Consider the following 18357-nt stretch of genomic DNA (forward strand, 5'->3'; position numbering starts at 1 on the left):
ATCTACTTCCCCGACTTGGAAGGCTTGGAAAACCTCCTGGAGGAAGGAGGGCAGATCAACAGTAGGGGCCACGCCATGACCACCTCCAGGGGTGCTCTCCCCCCGCCTTCGAGAACCACAAGTTCACGGGGAGAGGAAGCACTGGGAGGGTGGTCCCTGAAGGACGGAGCGTGGCCATCTGAAGTCGAGTGGGATGGAGCCACGATGTCAATCCCCCTCTTCCTCTTGAAGACGAGGCATGTGCAGGTATACTCGTCTTCGGAAGCAGTGGCCTCCACCACCCCTTTTTGCCTCTGATTGATGGGGGTTGGTTCGGGAGAGATTGGAGCGGAGGTAGTAGGAGGGGGAGGGCCCGCAGGGGTTGAGGTACCCACGACGGTAAGAACAGCCTTGCGACGAGTGACCAACTCACCCAGTTTCCTCCTTTTCTCTGCATTAAGCATCATATTTGCACAAGAAGGCGACAAAGCATAAGTGCACAAGAAGGCAACAAAGCATTAGAAGCTAAAAGCATGCAACTCGCAACAAATATGAAGCAGAAATAGGAAAGGTACCAATGTAGCTTTTGAGAGCCTTGGCGCAGAACTCGAGCTTGATCAGTTCAGCAGTGTCAAACACCACTCCGAAGCTCGAAAGGGGCTGGCACACCTCACGATCAGGAGGGTCCAAGTCCTCGAGGCTTCTAGGTTTCTTGACTCCCGGTTTCTCCATCCAGTAAAGCGGAAAACCATCTAGCAAAGTGGGGTCATGAATGCTGCAACATATCTTCAAGAACTTCTTCTTGAAGACCTTGTAAGATTGCCAAAAGAGAGTCAGGAGAACTCTCCCTGCCACCCCATTGAAGCTCATCCACAGTTTCTTTCCAGGGTTCTTAGCCTCAAAGAAGTAGAAGAAGACGTCCACAGAAGGCGGATAGCCAAGATGGTTGCAAAGGATACCGAAAGCCCGCACAAAGGCCCAGCTGTTAGGGTGCAGATGGGCAAGGGCCACGTTGATCTCAGTAAGGAGAGCGCGCTCGAACCCCGTAAAGGGAAGGCGGAGCTTGACTTGCTTGAAGACGGTGATGTACATGAAGAAGAAGGGCTCTTCGGGGTCCGCGCGATCGCCAGAGCACACGAGAACGCATCCCATACAAGGCAGAACCTTTAGATATACGTCGAGTTCCTTCCCGAAGACATGGAAATTATCGTTGGACTCGCCTTGCTTGTACGTCTCTATGTCTTTAAAGGTTTTCATTTGGGAAGTCTCGGCCAGAATGTCATCAGGAGCCCATTGATAGAGGGCTCTGTAATCAACGAAGAGGGAGGGGGGATCGGTTTGTTTTTTGTTCTGGTCATCCCGATAAGAAAGCTAAAGAGGGAGAGGAGAAAGGAAGAAAAATGAAGGTTTAGAAGAAGATGATGGTGTGACTCAATAAACCAGAAAAGCAAAGACTCGAAACGAAGAATAGAGAAACGAAAAATGCAGAAAACATAAACAGTCCGAAAACAGTTATGTCATGTTATGAGCATCGAAATCATAAAGCAAGAGTGATCGTAGAGTAAAGATCATACCTTTGAATAAATTAGGTTTCAGAGGTAGAGGTTTTTGAAGAAGAAGAGAGAGCATTTCGGGAACGAGAAATGTTTGGGAAATGCTTAAGTGAAGTAATGAAACAGTGAAGGGAGCGTAATGGTTTAAGAGTTTAAACATACACGAAGGAGCGCAAGCGGCAACGAGCCCTAGCCGTTGATCCTGCCACGTGTACACTGATAAAAAAGTATGGTGAGATGTCACTTCGGTGCACTGTTCACGTCCTATCACCCAGTGCCACGTAGGTCGCCTAGGGCGATTACTTAGTCTCTTCGCTGAAACAAGTTACAACTCAAGACTGGGGGGCTTGTGTACCGACCAGTCCTCGGTCATCGACTCTAAAGAAAACCTCAGACATCAGACATCGGTTTCTGATAGTAAGGAAGAGCCACGTAAGGTGGGCCCTAGAAGTTTGATTCTCAGGCGGAGACAGGCGAGCCAAAGACTGTCGTTCGAGTCAACCGACAAGCGAGTCAACCGGTGAGAACAATACTCATATTACTTCTAATCCACGATTCACCAGGTCATATTTTTTCATTTATTTTTGTTTACATTTTTCTTGATTTTTCCAAGTTTGTTTTTGGTTTTAGACATACGTTTACTTTTTTAGTTATTCGTATGAATTTTTGACTTTTTAAAAAACAAAAGACACTATAAAGAAATATCAATACAAAGATAATGAAATAAAATATTTTATAGGTATTTTGATGTAAGTAAATATTATGGGTAAAATAAATGTAAAGTTGTAACATTATTTTGTTTTTTTTTTTGTATTTTTATAGTAAATTTGAATTGTGGAGAATAAACTATAATACATTTGTAAATATATTTTTATAATGTTTGTATCAACTTAAATGTTGGTATTTTTTGTTTGTTAAAAAAATATAAAAATAAGTAAGTAAAAATTAAGTAAAATTATTTGGATATTTTATTAAAAAAAATATTAATTGAATGGTTTTGTTCTTGCCAGTTGACCTGGTCGCCGGTTGACTCCAAAGGCACGCGGTGGCTCCTCCTATTTCTGGTGGATTTTAAGGTACTTGTTGGATGTTGGAGAGCAGCTCCGTTGGAACAGATGGGGCCCTACCTGTGGATTGCACTCCGATGATCAAGTCAGTTCAGGGCTTAAAGTAAGCAGTTTCAGTCTTAGAAACGGTGTACCTTTACCAGGGATCTCAACTCCCTTTTATAGACTGCTTTTAGGTTACCTCATTGTAACAACCCCTCTCTCACCAGAGCCTTATCTCTAATGAAATTAGGTTTGCTGGGAGGACATTCTGTTACATTGTTACATAATCTTAGCACAACAACCGCACATAATCTTCCTCTTTAGAGTGCACAATCTTAACAGCATGGCCGCCAGGATACCAACTCATGTACCAGCGTTACGGGACCCATCTGTTTTGTAGGAGCCCTAGTCCTTTACGTATCATGCATGCAGCTTTCCCCTGAAAAAAACTAACGCTCTTGGGCCTTGGCGTCTTCAAGGGACATTTGCTTGTGTTATACCCGAATGTATTATACACACCACATGCATGCACCTTCTCACTAAATAGGCCTTTCATATATACGCGTTTCAACACACACATCTCTAGGGGCCTACTTACGTGGCCCACTATCGCGACCAGACCACCGAGTCGACCTACTCCACAGGTGCCAATGTCCGATGTCGATGCCGATGTTCGAAGTCTGGTCCAGTAAAGGTTTAAAAAATAATAAATAAAAATTAAGTTATTCACTAATGATATGTATGTAATAATAAAAAAAATTAAGTAAATAAGTTTATTATTAGGTTTAATAAAAAAAATAAAAAATAAATTACATTTAAATTGAAATATTATGTAAATAATGTGTTATATATAAATATATATCATAAATTATAATAAAAATATTATATAATCATATTTAATTATAAATAAATATAAGAAATTATAAAGATAAATTAAATATGTGGTAACAACGAATTAAAATACAATTTATATATTAGTTAAAGGTGGAAAATATAATACATGAGATTTAAATAACATAAATATGACAACAATGAAAGCATTACTAATTTATAAAAGTGTAGATGTTGATTTGTGAAGATGGTTTTTGTAGGTACTATCCTCAGTCCTGCGCAAATTCTTGTGGTGTTGCACTGCGTAAATTTTTAGTTTGGATAAACAATTCAATTTGTGTGGTTGAATCTTCACGTTGCACACCTAGATTAAGAAGTTGAGTAGTTTTCCAACGATTAATCATTTGTTAGACAACAACAACATTTTGTATTAGCACTGTGTCGTGTACAAGTTTTTTATTGACAACTCTAGTTGGACGACAATAGTTTATTTACGTAACCTGTTTTTGGTCTCCATATTGTAGTATCTCTGATATGTTGTGAAATAGTTGATTAAAAGAGGAGTTATGTGGGATTGACATTCTTTTAGGGTTGACACATCTGTAGGTTAGACCATAGTCATTTCGACTTCCTATTGGATAGGTTCTCCATAGTAGATTATTGCTTTAGTTGAAGTGATTGAGTCTTGAATTGATGTAGATTTGGATGCAGTCAGTACGTTTAGAAGACGTAAAATTTCCTCTGCATATCTTGTTAACTTGACATATACTTCAATCATTGTAGGAAATGGAAATTGAGACTTCCAAGTTAACAATTCTGAAACATTTTTATCAGTTATTATCAGAACAACATCGTACCTCGTTTGCCCTTATGTGGTTTGTTGAGGCCGACGGTAGTACAAATTAATCAACAATGTTTTATCTTGTAGTCCCAAAGTGTCACACACTTTCTCCTTTAAATGGGAGAATGTACAATTATGAGGGATGCGGAAAAATTTAGGAGACGAACATTCAAAGTGGACGCTTTCATCATTTTCTATTACCCGACCATGTGCAAAGACAACAACAAGATCAAAATTGTAAGAATTCTCATTGTTTGTTAAGCAACAATGGTCCATTTGAAGATGAAAGCATAATTTTTGGAAAGAAGGAAGAATTTGTATATATTTTGTGTTAGCTAAATGGTTTCAAAGTGTTGTGTGGGTGAAAACTTGAATCTATAGCTGGAGAATGATTGAGATAAAAATAAAGAGGGTTATTTATGACGTGTGCAATGAACCGTGTGTATTAAATGATAAATTTATTACAAGTATTATCATGCGCATATTAAAAGAAAAGATGATAACCATTCACATTATTCTGTTGTGTGGCCTTAGGAAAAGCAATAATGGAGGAGTGATGTGATAATTCACATTATTGTGTTGTCTGGCCTAAGGAAAGAATCTTTGGAGAGTGATGTGACTATGCGTGTCATTGTGTTGTACAACCTGAGGAAAAAAAACACAATTATAGAGGAGTGATGTCACGATGCACATTATGTTTTATGACTTGAGCAAAAACAATTATGAAGATTTGATGTGACGATGCACATTATTGTGTTGTGTGACCTGAGGAGAAATATTTATGGAGGAGTGATGTGACCATTCTCATTATTCTGTTGTCTGACTTGAGGAAAGAACCCATGGAGAGTGATGTGACAACGCATGTTATTGTCTTGTACAACCTAAGAAAAAAAGCAATTATGGAGGAGTGATGTGACCATTCTCATTATTGTGTTGTCTGGCTTAAGTAAAGAACCTATGGAGAGTGTTGTGATAATGCATGTTATTGTGTAGTACAACCTAAGAAAAACGCAGTTATGGAGGAGTGATGTGACCATGCACATTATTATTTTCTGTGTGACCTGGGAAGAAATAATTGTGGAGGAATGATGTGACAATGCACATTATTGTCATGTGTATCAGTTTTTTCACACATTTTGTACCATTATTAACATTGTGAATTGTTTTAAATGTTTTCATGTTTATTAGGTGTAAATTGTTGTTAATTATTGAAATAATGTAGTATATGTTGACCATAAAAAGGAAAATAAATGAGAAATGGTTATTCATTTAATATTTTTTTGAATGGTCAATTAAATAGTTTGTGCAAAATGAAACATAATTAAAGACGAGAAGTGGACGTTCCAACAATGTTGGGATGCATTCTTTTTGTGTGTCCTAGAGTTTGACAATATGAACATTTTTTGGTTCGACTATGTTATTCTCTTATGTTCATATCAATCCTTATTCAACTTGACTTAGGCCTCCCCTTTGAGGTTCTTTTCATGTTGGGAATTGGGCATAATATTTTACTAGTGTATGCAAGCCAATACTCTTCATTTCTGCATTCACCAAATAGTCCTTCGTAAAAATGAAAGACCTGTTGCAATGTGTACACATGTGAGATGTACCTAGTAAAATCATGGTGAGCATATTTTCATGCAGCATGCACATGGGAGCATGGTAGGTGTGGTTTTTGGAATTTCTCACCGTCACACCATAATTCGTCAAAGCCAACTGCAAATCGGCCTGATGGTCGTACTTGTCTTGGATTTTTTCTTTCTTCTACCAAAAAATTTGGTGTTTCTCCTATCAAAAGAAAGCACTGTATGAGTGTTTTCCTTTGACTGTGCATCTTCCAATGCTTTTGCTGCAACTTCAGAGTATACATGTCCAACAACATCATGGCTTCCACTTACCTGCCTCTATCTGTGAAGAATTTATTGCAACAGGTATATGTTGCTATTAGATATAATTAGATATTATGAGATATTATAGATATTGTTATCTATTTCTATTTATGTAATGGGCTTAGCCCCTATATTTCTTTTTCCTTTGTAAACATAACCGTATGTGTTCAATGTACACAAGGGATTTACCCTATTCTTTTTTTTTTCTTTAATATGGTATCTAGAGCATATGGTTAGGGTTCAATTTTTATTGGTGAACCCACTATTCACTGGAATTTTCCAGCCACCGCCCCATTGCCTTGCTAGAGCTTCCACCGTCGCCGACTCGCCGGAGTCGCCGTCAGAATATCATCGGAGTCGCCGCCGGAGATGTTGTCAGAAACGTTGTCGGAGCCTTCATCATTGTTGTTGCCTCCAATTGACCAGTGACTGAATTTGTCCTTATCATCTATGGCTTATTTCATTCCCTCTTCCGCTTTCGCTGCCACTGTGGCTTCTTCCGTTGCCATTATGTCGGATCTCTGTATTTATACAAATTATACCAATGTTCATCTCTCCATTGACAAATTGGATGGAACCAATTATGACACTTGGGTCTCAGATATTAAGTTATGGCTTAAGAGTCAAGGTTATATTGATCATCTTACCTGTCCCAATGTTGCTGAAAATGAGGTTTTTCATTAGTTGAAAATTGATGCTCAATTATGCATTATTGTCAAATCTACCATTCACTCATCTTTAAAACAAATTTTTCGTACCTATGAGACATTTTCAAAAGTTTGGGAACAAGTAATGTTATTATACAACAATGATACTCAACATCTTTATGGTGTGTGTCAAAATCTCCCCATAGTTGTTACTTCCAAGCGTCTTAATGGTACAATGGAGGAATATTTGGGTAAACTTCATGCTTTTTTTCATGATATTAATGAGTTATTACCTCATGACCCCACTCCTTCTTAAGAACTAGAACAAAGATCCAAGTTCTTCATGTTATTGGGTTTACATGGCCTTCCTGATGATTATTCTCATGTTCATGATCAAATTTTGGGACCTCCTATCGCGCCTAATTTTACTTCCACGTGTTCTACCCTTCTGCGTGTGCGGGGTAAACACACCACTAATATAACGCCTCATGTTGATGACTCTTCTGCTTTAGTCTCTCAACATAATGAGTGTACTCGCTCTTACAAGTCGGGAAAAGGGTGTCAAAAGTGTGACCATTGTGGCAAACTTGGCCACAAAATTGACAGATGTTATGCCTTACATGGTTGTCCTCTTAAATTTGTTGTGGTTGCCAAACTGCTCATGTGCAACCTTCTACTGTGGACCATACTTCAACTTCATTTGATATCCCAGGCCAGCCTACTATTTTCAATGAATTTCTTAAATGGTATGAGGATCGTTAGAATCCTGGTTCCACTACTTCTGTTGAACATAGGTACATTTTTTGTTGGCATCATTCACTCTACTTCCCTTGGCCCTTGGGTTCTAGGTTCAGGTGCCACAAACCACATTTCTGGTAATCAATCTTTTTTATCTTCCCTATCCACTACGGGTTATTTACCTTCGGTTACCATAGCCAATGGATATAGGGTACCATCACATGGTGTTGGTATTATTAATATTTTTCCTTATCTATCTATTGATAATGTTATTTATGTCCCTGGGTCTCCATTTAACTTGTTATCCATTAGTCGTCTCACTCGTTCCCTTGATTATGTTATTTCTTTTACAAAAGATTATGTTTTTGTACAGGACCGGAGTTCGAGATGGATGATTGGCATCAGATGTGAGTCACATGCACTTTATCAACTACAGATCTCTGCACATGTTAGTGCAATTATGGATTCTACATCTCTCATTCATCTCGATTGGGTCATCCTAGTCTTGCCAAGATGTAAAAGCTTGTTCAAAGTTTGTCTAATGTATCTAGTTTATCGTGTGAGTCGTGTCAGTTAGGGAAGCACATTCGTAGTTCTTTTCCTAGTAGTGTCTCACAACATGCTTCATCTCCTTTTTCCTTATTTCACTCTGACATTTGAGGACCAAGTCGTATTAAGTCTAATTTAGGATTTCAGTATGTTGTTACTTTTATTGATGATTATTCAAGAGGCACTTGGGTGTTTTTAATGAAAAACCGTTATGAGTTGTTTTCTATATTTCAAAATCTTACAATGAAATTAAAAATCAATTTGGAATTTCCATTCAAATTTTGCATAGTGATAATGGACGTGAGTATCGTTCTCATTCTTTTAAAAATTTTATGGCTTCTCATGGTATTCTTCATCAAACTTCATGTGCTTATACACCTCAAGAAAATGGGGTAGCTAAGTGTAGGAATAAACATCTTGTTGAAACAACTCGTACTATTTTAATCCATGGTGATGTTCCTCAGCGTTTTTAGGGTGATGTTATTCTTAATGCATGTTATCTCATTAATCGCATGCCATCTTTGATTTTAGATGACAAAATCCCTCATTCTATTTTATTTCCACATGACCCTCTCCACTCTTTACCTCCCAAAGTTTTTGGGTCCACATGCTTTGTTCATAATTTTAGTCCTGGTCTTGATAAATTATCTCCTAAGGCACACAAATGTGTCTTTTTATGGTTCACTAGATCACAAAAAGGATATAAATGTTTCTCACCTTCTCTAAACCGTTATTTTATTTCAACAGATGTCACCTTCAGTGAATTTTCCCTTTACTCTAAGTATTGTCCTTCTCCTTTTATGTCTTCATCTAATCAAGTTAATATTCCTCTTGTTGTTCCTAGTGAACCTAAATATTCACCACCACCACCAACTCTTCAGGTGTATAGTCATCATCAAATGTCTCATCATCCATCAGATGACTCTCTTCTAGTGCCAACACCTCATCCCCATCTGGCTCCGACAGTTGAACCTCCGACAGTTGAACCTCCGATAGTTGAACCTGATCTACCCATAATCCCTCTCCACATATACTGTTTTGAGTTACCATAAACTATGTCAACCCTTTTATACCTGCCTTTCGTCTATTTCTTTTGTATCCATTCCAAAATCTGTAGGTGATGTCTTAGCTCATCCTGGTTGGCGTTAGGCCATGCTTGATGAAATGAATGCACTTTAGAATAATGGAACTTGGGAAATTGTTCCTTTGCCATCTAGGAAATCTGTTGTTGGTTGCAGGTGGATTTTTGCTATCAAAGTTGGTTCTGATGGCATTATTGATCGTCTCAAGGCTCGTATTGTGGCTAAGGGTTATACCCAAATTTTTGGTTTAGACTATGGTGATACTTTTTCTCCAGTGGCAAAGATGGCTTTTATTTGCTTATTCACAACCATGACTACTCTTCAACAATGGCCTCTTTATCAACTTGATGTCAATAATGCTTTCTTAATGGGGATTTTAAGGAAGAAATTTATATGGAGTAACCTCCCGGTTTTGTTGCTCAGGGGGAGTCTTCTGGATTGGTATGTTGTCTTCGCAAATCCTTATATGGATTCAAGCAATCTCCTAAGGCCTGGTTTGGAAATTTTAGCAATGTTGTTCAACATTTTGGTATGACTCGCATTAAAGCAGATCATTCAGTTTTTTATCGTCACTCGAGTGTTGGGTGTATCTATCTTATAGTATATGTTGATGACATTCTTCTTACAGGCAGTGATCACCATGGCATCTCACAAGTAAAACAACACCTTTGTCAACACTTTCAGACCAAAGATCTTGGGAAACTCATATATTTCCTGGGGATTGAGGTAGCACAATCCAATACTGGTATTGTTATCTCTCAAAGAAAATATGCATTAGATATTTTGGAGAAAATTTGGTTGATGAATTCGAAATATGTGGATACTCCCATGGATCCCAATGTCAAACTTTTACCCAATCAAGGGGAGCCTCTTTCAGATCTTGAGAAGTACAGTTGATTAGTTGGAAAACTGAACTATCTCACTGTTACCTGCCCTGATATTTCCTTTGCAGTTAATTTCTTAATTCTCCATGTGAAGATCACTGGAATGCAATCATTCGTATACTGAAGTACATTAAAGGCTCTCCTGGAAAAGGTTTGTTATATGGTCATAATAACGATACTAAAGTCGTTTGTTATTCAAATGCTGATTGGGCAGGATCTCTATCTGATAAAAGATCAACTTCCGGTTATTTTGTCTCCATTGGTGATAACTTGATATCTTGGAAGAGCAAGAAACAAAGTGTTGTTGCGAGATCTAGTGCAAAAGCATAATATAGAGCTATGGCCTCGGCTACTTGTGAGCTTATTTGGCTTAAAAAATTACTTAAAGAATTGCAATTTGGAGAGGTCACTCAAATGACACTTATATGTGATAATCAGGCTACTCTTCATATTAACTCAAATCCAGTTTTTCATGAAAGGACCAAACATATTGAGATTGATTGTCATTTCATTCGAGAAAACATTATATCGGGAGATATCAAGACTGAGTTTGTTAATTCAAGTAGTCAATTAGAAGATATTTTTACTAAACCCTTACGAGGGCCTAAGATTGATTACATTTGTAATAAGCTGGGTATATATGATCTATATGCACCATCTTGAGGGGGAGTGTTAGATATTATGAGATATAATTAGATGTTATGAGATATTATAGATATTGTTATCTATTTCTATTTATGTAATGGGTTTAACCCATATGTTTATTTTCCTATATAAACATAACCATATGTGTTCTATATACACAAGGAATTTACCCTGTTCTTTCCTTTCCTTTAATAGTTGCCATCACCATGGAAGATATTGGATGGTTTCTTGTTTTCTTCAAAAAAGAGTTGATCGTCTTAGCCAGATTGGTTGTCATATGTCCCCACCTTTGACCGTTGTCCCATGCAAGAGTCCACTTCTCTCTCGAGATATCATCTAGCCATTGAGCTGCCTCGGGATTTTCCTCTCTAACTATGTTGCAGTAGTAGAAAAAACATGGCTCTGTCATTCCATATGTTGTAATTATTTGTTGTAAATGTAGTTAGTAAATAAAATTGACAAAAACAATATATAATTTGAAACAGTTGATTAACTTAATGTATGAGGACAATTACCCATGTTGACAACATCTTTCTTTAGTGTTGTATTTCTAAACCGCCTCATGCAATTCTGTGTTATGTGCCGAATGCAATACACATGCACAAAATTATTGTTGTTCTAATCACTACCATCTCTAGAGTATGCACTCTTTATTGATTCGTGGCGGTCAAAAATAAGACAGAGACCATCTTGCGGAGTGACATATCTTCGTAGGTTTCGCAAGAAAAAGAACCAAGTCTCAGCAGTTTCACCCTCTACGATGGCGAAGGAAATTGGTAATATGTTGTTCCGGCATTTTGCGCAACTACGACCAATAACGTTCCTCTGTATTTCCCATACAAGAAAGTTCCATCAACTTGGACCATCGACTTGCAAAATTTGAAACCATCAATGTACGGTTTGAACGTCCAAAATACCCTATTAAAGATGATCTAGTCAGCGTCCAATTGGTTTCCTTCATAAGAAGGTTGAGTCTTTATTTTCCAAATAAACCTAGTAACGTAAAGTTGTATTCCATTTAGGAGTATAGACAATTTTTTATATGAATCTTCCCAATTGTGATATACTTTTTCTATGCAGTTGTTTTCTTAGCCAACCGTATTATTTGAGTAAAAAAAAGTTGAAACCGTGTTATTTAAGTAAAAAAAAGTCCAATTGGTAGTTGTGGAATAACCAATCGTATTATTTGAGTAAAAAAGTTTAAAGCGTTTTGAGTAAAAAAGTCCAAATTTGGTAGTTGTGGAATAAATCAATAGTGACAACTTTCTTATAGGAAAATAATTATATTCCAATCAATAGACTTATAAGAAGACTTGTGAAAAGACAATTAACTAACACAAAACTTGGAACTTTTAGGTTAAACGAGAATTTTGTATAAAAGATACACCATCAAATTCGTCCCTAAAAACTAGTGAGAGAATTCTAAGTTAATAATTGAAAGATATTAAAAAATAGTGAGAGAATTCCAAGTTAAGATTTGAAAAATAATAAAATTAAAAGTACTTTGAAAATGCATTTAGCAATGCAATTGTTTTGAGCAAATTGTAATATTTGCAATAGCTTCTTCTAGAAAGATGGTTAATTTTTCATAACCGCATAAAAATAGTTCAAATTATAATACAGCCTAATAGTTTACATGAGTAACAAAATAGTGTTATACAAAAATAAATACTATTAGAATTTTTATTTTGTGTTATTTTTTACAAAAGTTCATAAAATTAAGTTTTTTTAAATTATTTTATAAATTTTTTTGTTTTACAAAATATTAAAAAAAAATCCTACAATATTAAATATTTTAATAATAAAAAAGTTTCAGATAAGAAATGAGTTTGTTATAGTAAATTATTTTAGTGTAAATGTACAAAATATATAAAAAAAAATATTGACCAATATAAAAAGGAAACTTTTTGTTTAAGACAATAAAATATAAATTAATTAACATTTAAGACAACAAAAATTCGTAATTGCTTTACTAAAATGTGCACTATAATTTATTTTCAAGTAAATTTTCATTTATTTATATTTATATTTTTTTAATATAGATTTGTTCTCTTAAGAAAATCGAGAACTCAATTAAGAAAATTTAAAGTTTTATCTCATTAAGTATTTAGTTAGAGACTAAATTGTAGGATTTGTGTAGTAGATAAATAACTCTAAAACTATAGATGATAATTTATTAGTTTTGGACAGCACAAGAAAGAAAGAGAAAGGGAGAATGGGAAAAGTCAGAAAAAGTAGTATTACATTGACTGAGAAGCTGAAAAAGCGTAAAACTAAAATTATTCTATGTCATTCATATGCTCAGATGCACTGTATTTATAAAGTGCTGAAACAAAGAAAATTATGCACCTTAACAACTGCACAAAACTTGACCCACCTAACTCAACTAGTAAAAATATCCTTATAACCAAATCTACTAAAAACTACTTCTTTGCTGCAACCCAGCTCCAAAATTTATGTTCTCATATTCCAACTGAAATTATGAGTTAGAATTCCAACAAAAATCAGAGACATCTATAGAAAAAAAAAAAAAAACAAACAAACAATCAGCTGAATTCAGTGCAGGAAAATACAGGTTTTTTAAGCTGAAAATTTATTAAATTTTTTAAAAGTTCTAATTTCTGGCAGAAAATAAATCTAATCTAAAAACAGAAAATAAATCTAATCTAAAAATAGAAAATAAAATAAACATTGAAAAGATACAATTAATCTAAAAATTAAGACAAAATCGAGTTATATAACAAAAACTATAAGTTAATAACACATAAAAGCATTAACAAATATCACATAGAAACACATAATAGAGCATTGGAAGCAAATAAACACTCTGTATTTGATATTCATGTGAATGTCTACAGTTATTTCAAAACAAATAAAGTTCTCCTTAAACATTCTTTTTCCAAAACTTCTGCATAGCTGAGGTTCCAATCACATACAACCACATAATAAAAATGATAACCTAGAGCCTGTTTATGAACTTATTTACAGCTTTTGTTTATTTTTGTAGTCCCAATCAAGAAGATAAATCTAGAATGAAGGAATGCACAAAGCATATCTAAGAAGACCTCCAACTCATCAAAACATAAATTAGAGTTTTGGTCAGAAGAACAAGAAAACTGAGTTTCGGCTGACTAATCAACATTATTCTTGAGTCAAGCTTTAACTTAAATAAATTGTATAATTTTTTTTAGGATTTCATGGATGTATTGGGCCTAGTAGCATAAAATAATCGAACCAAATATTTGGGCCAATTAGCATACATTTTTCGGCTTGCATTTGGACCAATAGTAGAATAGGTCTAGTTAGGGTAACAAATGAACTTTTTTAGCCCAATGTAATCCTAGAATGTATAGGGTATAATATAGGACGAAAATTAGCTTGGCAAGGAGTACATGAGTGTGCACATGGCAACCTAGGAGTGAGGAGGATTTAGGATGGAAGGTATGAGCTAAACATGGAAAGCATGAGTCCACATGGCACCTTCTCATTAGAGAGTTTTATTTTGAATTTTTAAATTTTGGCTCCAAAATATTTAGCCCTTTCTCCTATAAATTGAGGTGTTTGGCTCATGAAAACATAGATAAAATATGAGTATTATGCTGCCAAATTGCAAGCCTAAGCACTCTCTTGTCTAGCCTCTCCACCTCTTTCAAGTGATATAGCCGAACCAATCACTCTCCCTACTCTTTATGCAACTCCAAGGAATCCATAGCTTTAATAGAGTCATCCTTGACATACTACTTCCATTAAGCTTCCACCAATCTCCTTCAAATTTCAAGAAAAACTCAATTCGGATGAGAGGATGCTATCATTTGGTATCTAGAGCTTTGGTTCTTCAAGAGCCAGGTGTCTTCTCTCCTAATTTTCTTCTCTTTAAATTCGTGTTGTTCATATGGTATTTTGTTATATGATATCAACCTTCCATACTCTGTTATATGGAATTATGTTATGAACCTTCCATACTCTGTTATATGGTATTTTGAACCATATTTTTGAAGCAATAATTTGTTACACTTTTGTTCATATTTTTCCTTTTGCATAAAGCTTCTTGTAATCAATCTTCTGACTAAGAGGCTCTTCTAAGAAGTTATCACCATATAGCTTCAATACAATTGTGCCAATTCCATAGTAAATCGCTTCCCTCTTGGGATAAAAGCAATTAGGAACACTTTCCCAGTGATTGCATTAGAGATACTAATTGGTCTGATGAACACTTCTTTACTAACCTAACATAGTTCCATAATATCCTTATCAATTCTGGGTAGATGGTTTAATTCAAGAAGGAAACCTTAAATACAACATTCAAGATCCACACTAAATTCCAAAACCTCTTTCATCAAGTTGTTGTAGATCATAGTAATGTTCCATATACAAAAAGGTTTTTAGGTTATACGAAAGGGTTAAAAATAGTAACTGAGCAATTGTAATATTGAAAAGATTACAACTCATATTTTTCTTTCTAAAATTAGAGAAACTAAAACCCTCAAGAATGTAAATAATCACATGCTCAAACGATTTTCAATCAAATATTCAATCAAAACATAATATGGTATTCACGAAATCAACCAATATCATTAATATAAATAAACTATTCAAGAAATTCAAATCAAATGTACAACAAGATTTGATATGATTCCAATAACATGATATGGATATAATATGAACATGTTATGGATTCAACAAGAGTTGGAATATGATTAGACACTTTCTAAGAATTGGATCAATGTTCTTAACATTCAAGAACTTACCAAATCACAAGTAACCAAGCCAAACTCATATAGAAACCCATAATATGGCAAATGAACCGATTAAAACAAGCTAGAATGCAAATGAACCGATTAAAACACAAGGAAACTCAAATGAACTGATTAAAACTCAAGGAAACTCAACCACAATCAGAAGAACAGCAAGCTAGAAGAAACTACCGAACAAAAACACAAAATAAGCAAGTTCTACCGATTGAAATGACTAGAAACATCAAAGACATGTTTTAGAGTTTTTTTTTGGAATGGAAATGGATGAAAAAGATGAAAAGAACTAGGAAACTTATGTGGTTGTAGCTCTTGGAGATGTGCACGCCACTTGAAGGATGAAAGGTTTCAAGATGAGTGTAGTTGCTGCCACTTGAGAGTCCAAGAATGCACTCAAGATAAGACTAGAAGAGAAGAAGACACAAGTCTCTCTCAATTCACTCACCAATTTTGGGAGAGGTTCTTTACTCAAAATATCAATTCTTCTATTTCAAATACTCAAATCCTCCTTTTATAGGGGGAAGGACCGGTCACCAATTACAAAGAAGCTTACAAGAGAAGCTTTCCAAGGTAGCCTATAACTCTTCCACTTCTAGCGCCTAAAATGGAGAGTGAAGGGGCACCTTCTAGACTTTTCCTAAAGCTAACGCCTATAGATGCTATACAGAAGAGGTGTCTTTAAGGTTTCCCTCTTTAGCACATCCTAAAGTTATTCTATATTATTTTACAAATTTATACAAAAGAAACTATAAAGAGAGATATTAATTGGAGCCTATTCTTGAATGCTTGTAGTCTTCTTTTGGCTTTAGGCTTGATCCTCTCTTTATTTAATTCTTCTTTAATTTTTGAGAAGACTAGAAGGAAGAACTTTAAATGTTTGGGTGGATGGCCTCTTCCTCCATTAGTAAAATCCTCTCTTATTTGATCTCTTTCAAGATTTGTGGTCATTCCTAATACAGGAAGTTTGGCTTTACAAAAAATGATATTTAATCATTTGTCGCTTTTATTGCCTAGACTATCTAAATGCACAAACAACTTAAACCATCTAATACTTGGAAATACTATATTATCTGCAAGTAAGCACCATATAATTTCAAATTAATCAAATGCATTACGAAGTATGAAATATTTTTAGATACATTTAGCATATACAAATATGATTATATTGTTAGAAATTGTGATTTGAAACAAGAGAGAGGGTGAATTGTTTTCACAATATTTTCTCAAATACTGGAGTTAGATTGAAAAACTCAATAAAATTAACTATCTGATTTACATGTTCAATTGATTATAAAAAGAACAACAAGCATTAAAAAAAATATAAATCAGTTGTTTCGAGAATTCAATAAATTCACAAACTTAACCAAGTGGTTAAGTGTGAAGGTTCACTTATAGAGGGCAAAGAGAAAAACATAAATATATGGTGTGGATGATGCAATGGTGCGAAATTAAACACAAGGAACAATAAAGAAAAATACCAAAGTAAAGACCAATCAAAGAGTAGACAATGACATATATGGAATGGAAAATTGCAAAGAAGCTACAGCAGCCATGTCTTGACCCCAAGTCCTTCTAGTGACCAAGGAAGCGTTAACCACTAAACCAAACAAGTTTTTTGATCATATTATCATTTTTATTATACTTATTATTATTAACATAATTTATACATATTAATATAATTATTATTAATAATAATAAAATTTATATTCATATTATTAATATGAATATTGTTAATATTGTTAATATTGTTAATATTGTTAATATTGTTAATATTATTAATATTGTTAATATTATTAATATTTTTAATATTATTAATATTTTTAATATTATTAATATTTTTAATATTATTAATATTGTTAATATTATTAATATTGTTAATAATAATAAGTATAATAAAAAACATAATAATACTAAAGAATTTGTTTGGTGTAGTGGTTAAATTTACATACGGATTTTTGTTCCCGCTCCATGGCGCCAAAAGTTACATACGTTTACATACAGAATCTAATCCGTATATAATTCGCATTTTTCTTGTAGTGAATGATTTAAAACTTTATGTTTTTCTCTCTATGAAAAGTGTTTTGTTAAATGATCAGAAAACATCTTTATAAAAGCTAAGAAAGATTGTTAAAACAGTTTGATCATTTAATGAAAAACATTTAATTGATTTATGAAAATAACTGACTATTTTCTTTAAGAAAAGAAATTATCAGATTAAAAACCAATTCATTTATCAAAATAACTGGTTGATTTCACTTAATAGAAAAGAAAATAAATAATTTTTAATCCTTTAAAAACCATAAGTGTTTTCAACTGACTGATAGGATAAATCAATATGTTAAAATACTTACTATAGTCAACAAACTTGAATAGAAGTAATTTCAATTGATTAATATATGAATCAACTAATTAAAATAAATATTGATTTGGAAAACAAAACATTTAAAGGAGATTTTAAATCAGGTTTACTTGGATCATACTGAGATGCAAATTTACATAACAAAATCTACCTAACTAAACACACATACACACGCAAAAGTAGGTCTTCAAGACAAATTTGGAATCATCAAAGCTTCTTATTTCAACATATATAAACATAAGCGTTTAATGCATACAAGATAAGGAACTTTAGATCGTCTAATTTATATGAATGCAAAGGAACTTTAGATCGTCTAATCATATGCAAAACCTAGATCATCCAATGCAAAGTACTGAGACATATAAGTTTGAAATACTTATCTCGTAGACCTTGTGAAAACAAATAAAGTTTCATCTTTATCAAACTAGCTTCAACGTCCTTTCCAGTTTGTGTTGAGATGCATCCTGCTTAATTTCTTCTTTAGTTCTTCCACACTGGGAACATAACATTTTTTGTCATTGTGATTGTTATAATTTATGGCCTTAAACAAGAGGAGGAGG

General features: G+C 34.4%; 1 pseudogene; it reads right to left on the reverse strand.

Moving 5' to 3' along the window:
- Positions 1–5574: 5574 nt before the first annotated feature.
- On the reverse strand, positions 5575–11251 carry LOC150028039 (uncharacterized; annotated as a pseudogene).
- Between the last annotated feature and the right edge of the window lie 7106 nt (positions 11252–18357).

Source organism: Phaseolus vulgaris, chromosome 4 (assembly GCF_051622355.1).
Source record: "Phaseolus vulgaris cultivar YP4 chromosome 4, ASM5162235v1, whole genome shotgun sequence".
Classification (NCBI taxonomy): domain Eukaryota; kingdom Viridiplantae; phylum Streptophyta; class Magnoliopsida; order Fabales; family Fabaceae; genus Phaseolus; species Phaseolus vulgaris.